We start from the raw sequence: 5386 nt of genomic DNA, 5'->3' as shown, positions 1-5386 counted from the left end.
TTATTTGTTTTGACTTCAATACTTCACTTTTCTTTTTTCATCTTTTTTTTTTTTTTTTTTGATTTATTTTTCTGTAGAGGTAGGTGATTGGTGAAGCAAAATATCTGTTGCTTTTTTGCAATGATTTAGGAAGGGGAGAAATTAACCCCCAGACTGCAGGCTGACTGTGCCAGAGTCAGATCCATCATCCTTCCCAAATGTTTCACATCATCTTCCAAACTGATGACAATGTTTGTAGAAAGCCAAGAATTTAAGAGGAGAGCATAATGATCTTCAGAAACATGTGCTCCTCTAATTTTCTGAATAGAGGTAGGCAGGCCAATAGCCATTAGGTCTAAAAGATACCAGGAGAGAGAATGCAGAATGGAAAAACAGAGAGGACAAAAAAAAAACCCGGTCATGCACACTCACACTCATTGGTATGACTGAATATTTGCCAATTGCATAGGATTCCAGGTTAAAAAATCCCACGATACTCAATTTGCTGAGAAGTCAAAGGACTGGAAAAAGTGAATGCAAGTTCTAGATTTTAACAAATTTTCATGACAACTTCCAAATATATTTACTCAGCAGTAGTCTGATGACAGCTTAATCTTGAAAGAGTACAGGTAAGACTCTTTGATCAGTCTTTCAAACCTGTGATAGAGAGAAGCTTAAAAAAGCATAGTGTATGCTCTAGGTCTTTCTTTTTCATTGCTAATAAATTGTTTGGCAGCAAAGCATCATCTCCTGGTCATCTTCATGTTGTTGGGATTACATGAATAAAAGAATGGTACCCTGACTTGCCTGCTCAGCCTTCAGCAGATACTGTCTGCAAATACCAGATTACCAGAACAGAGCCCTTTTAAAGCAATAGGTACTGGTTGAACATCTTATACCTAAATGGCTTGAAAGAGCTTTTGGAGCATTTCCAGGATATCATGTATTCCCTCAGCAGAGACTATTCAGAGCTGCCCTGTCCTGTATTAGCACATAGTACACAGAGCAGATTAACATAATTCCAAAAGTATCACAACATACATAAACTTTTTATGTCTCCTCAACAATAAATTCCAGAATAGTCACTGTGCAACTTACCGTGTAGCATGACAGTTAAATTCATTCCTTCCTTACTATCCTATGTAGATATTTATGGAGAAAAAATATGACTTGACTGACATTAGTGGTACTGAGAGAAAGAAAGCATTTAAGGACACAGGATTTATGATTCTGACAGACATTTTGCCATGATTCTTTCACAGTAGACAAAGACTGTACTTCTCTACTTGCCTGCTCCTCTCCTTTGCCCAAGATCAGCATCCTAAGCACCAACAGCAGAAAGGAGCATTGCCTGACACTACCTAGGCTCCAGCTGAGGCTCAAATGTGTGGCAGTCTCTGATGAACCCAAAACTGATGCCGAGACCCTGAACTATGGAGGTGTTCTGTTCTACTGACTTTAATGCAAAACAAAAGTATCAATGAGAGCAGCAATATAAATCTGCCTTGGGCCACCCTCACTATGTATCGACTCCAGCTCAGCCTCAAAGTAAAATGCAGAGAGTCTGAATTGCTATACATTAAAAGGGGCTGGGGTGTCTAAGGATAAGACTTAACAGAGATCAGATGTCTCCAATACTCATCAATGGCTTTTGCAGTACAAATTGTTCACCTTCCGTAGAGAACAATATTTCAACGTCTTTTCCCTTCTACTGCTTATATTAAACATCTAATTATCTAACTCTGGTTAGGATCATAATTTATTATCTTTCCTTTGCAACAAAGATATATACTTGAATCATAACCAGAGTAAGAGTTCGCTTAATGACTGTGGTTGAACAACAATTTTCAAGTTAAGGAATTGTTATTTATTCTTTACCCAATGAAATTGGTAAAATGGTCCATGAAATGTACCCTTCACTGTGCTCCAAAATAAGAAATACATCAAAATAAATACCAAAGTCCAAGATCTGGAATAAATTAGGTGATTCATGCAAAATGCCAATCTGACTGGTTATCGGAAAAAAACAGATTGTTATTTTCAGAAAAAAAGTATTGTAAATGCTACCCTAAAGCAGTAGACAAAGTTTAGGAAGAACAGTATGTATCTGTATAGACTATGGAAGACTCTTGATATAAGTCAACATGTAAAGGTGCAGATGTATAGCTGTTTTCCTGTGAGAAACAAAGCTTTAGGCAATGTTCATGTCCCAAAGCATGTCCAACTAATACAGGTGTGACAGAATTACTCATTTCAGTCTTGGAGCAGTACAATTAGGTGTCTAGGGACGGTCAAAAAGCAGGTTAAGTGTAATCTCCAATGAGATCCTTAAGTTTCTTCCCCCCTCACTCTCTCCTTTGCTCTCTTCCATGAATTCATTTTGACAGGATCTGCTCTCTGCACCAAGTGCCTCAAAATAGCAGTGAATAACAAATGGCATCCCTACAAATTCTGTATGAGCATAAAGCATCTCCAATCTGCAGATTTGGGTTACTATTTTGACAGCTTAAGGCTGACAAAAGGTAGAGAAAACACTTACGGAAAGCTATGCAAGAAAAAGGGAACAGACGAATACCTTCTCTTAACATGTAGTACTTCAAAACTGAGACTTGCTTTCCTCTTTAAGTATGTTCCACCTAACTCTAAGGCAAGTTGGTTGTTTTTTTTAGAAAATTGCCCTAAAACCATATTTTGACTCATATCCGGGTGAATATGATAGCCTATCTTTTCTCCTTCAACCAAAGTTCTTGAAAGTTAGAACAGACACTCAAAAGTTATATTTTGAAACAAGAAATAGTTGAGTCTTCCAGTTATGTTGAAAAAAGTTTACTGAGCTTGAAACATCTATTAGTGAAACACTGATAGCTTTATCATGGCAATTTTATTTATACTAACCTCACAAACCTGGGAAATCTTTAGTTCTGAGAAGAAACAAGCAAGTTTAACTTATTTCCTGATAGACTTCTACCATTCCCCAGTTCTACAGAAAAATAAGAGCTTGTCTGTACATGGCATTACTCCAGCACAATCATTTAACAACCTCAAGTAACAAGTCCAGTGGGGAATGATAGTACATGTGGATGCTATAAGACTGGAATGTGGGTGTCTTTCCCTGCACCAACTTCACTGACTTCCATGACTTATTCCATCAGAAATAAAAAGAAAGTCTTGCATTTCCACACAACTTACTCCATTTTACCACCCTCCCACTTTAAATTTATAGCTTCTCTTATACCAGATACATTTATTCATATGTGCAGACAAGCCTCAGACTGAGAGAAATATTCCAGGTTTGCTTGTGGAAATCACCTTTCCAAGGAATTTTTTCTGGGTGTTAATGTCACTGAAATCTAGAGGCCAAATTCTTGGCTTCATGGTTCCCCTTTCTGCAGCAGCTTGGTGTTGCAAAGAGGCCATAAAGCTGATCCAAGAAGCCAGCTGAACCTTTTCTCTGGTGCAAAAAGAAGAATCATCAAGACCGGATTATTTCCACTGGAAATGTGAGCCTCATTTTGTTGAAGAAATTAATGTGTTGTAATGAAATTTTACAACCCCTATAATAAGACCATTATCAAGATTGTTACAAAACATGAAAAAGCTTTAAACTTCCAGTAGTTTCATGCTAGGTAAGAAGAAGTGTAGCCAGCTCTAAATCTGTTTTGTGATGAATAGTTGGTGTCGGATACAGGTTTGTTTAAACACTATATTTTACAACCATACATTTGGCTTTTTAGCTGGAATTTGAACTTAGGCTTCATTGCTAATCCATAGTAAGTGACTCAGCTTGTATTTCACAAGTTCGTCTGTGGACTTTCATATTCTGAAAATGTCTATTTTAAACCTGCAATCTGATATCATCATCCTATTACCAACTATACATCTCATATCTGAATACAGCTAATAAATAACATAATTCTATCCATTTTGCTTCTCCTTAGAGTATGAGATTCTTTAGTGGAAATGGTCAATATTAAAGCAGTCAACATGCATTACTGTCATTTCTTTTCATACCTGGGAAGCTGTGGAACAGAATAATGAAACAGCATGGTTAACACAGCAGGTCAAAGGTGGAGGTGTCAATACCAAGTGTCAAAGCTGGAGGTTTGAGTTTTAGTTCAGTGCAGTCACAATTAGGTCACATTATGCATGTAAAGATTTTTAATACATTTGATGTTACCTGAGAAGTGGTATGTGTCAGATTTTCTATCTCATCCTCCTATCATCCAGGAGGTAGTTCAAATTCACACTGATGTTTGTCTATTGAGATAAATACCACTGCTACTGGCGTAATTTTTGTTCCCCTCTTCAACTGTCTTGATCAGCCTACGTTACCATTCAATAGGAAAGATGGATTGCTGCTGCCGAGACTTGTGACTCGGTGTCTGGACCCAGGACAGACAGGAGGTGAGGCTGACTGAGAGCCACCCAGGTGATGCATCATGAACCTGCCAGATATGCCACCTGAGGCACTCCACTAAGTCACTGGGAAGCAGAGCTTATGAAGAGTTCCATGTTTCTTTTGACTTTCTCTGCACTTCAGTTGTGTGATGACAAGAGTCATTCTATTGCTCACATATACCTTCTCTACCCAGATTGGACAATATTTGACAAAAGCAAGCTCTGCAAATTAATGCTCCCAGCCTGGTAGATAAAATGTTTGATCTTGCTTTCTGTCATCCTTCTCCTACCTAACTTCTGCTCGAGAGCTTTCTTGGGAAAATTATGTTTGCAACTAGGTTTAGAGAACAGACAGCTGGTGCAGGGCAAGAATATCTTAGCTTATAACCACATCTTTTCCAATGAAGCTTCATCTAAAATAGCTTCAGTTTTCAGGCAGTTACTGAGCGATTTGATGAGGTGGTGGAACAACATGCTAGAAGGAAATAAACTGCAAACTGAGGGGCTGGGCACTGAGTGGAAATATTCTAAATGTGAAGACACCAGCTCCAGATGCAGCCTTGGGTTACAAAAATAGAGTTTTGCTGCTAGGGATGCATTTCAAGTCCCACTCCCTGGTCAGGACATGTCACGACACCAAATATGTATGCACATGGTTATCTGCAGTATAACTAATTCACTTGCTGAAGTCTTTCTAGTGACTTCAAATGATTCTGGATATATGCTGCAGTGGTGGCAAGCCAAACTCACTGCCAAAACAATTAATGACAACTCCATAGAAGCCTATGTAACTATGTTTGCTTATGCCAACAGTGAATCTGGCCTATAAACTTTGTTCTGCAGCAATCAGAAGCTGCACAATCCATTCAGTGGTTCAGAAGTTAGTAAAATTTTCATGGCCATTGGCATATCAGCCATGTTAGGTATGCAATTAGATTTTGACTATATGAAATAGTTCTTTTCCACAATCATTTATGTAAATGCTCCCTCTTTGTTATTGTTGAAGCAG

This window comes from Cuculus canorus, chromosome 1 (assembly GCF_017976375.1).
Source record: "Cuculus canorus isolate bCucCan1 chromosome 1, bCucCan1.pri, whole genome shotgun sequence".
NCBI lineage: Eukaryota > Metazoa > Chordata > Aves > Cuculiformes > Cuculidae > Cuculus > Cuculus canorus.
This window is presented reverse-complemented; position numbering follows the sequence as displayed.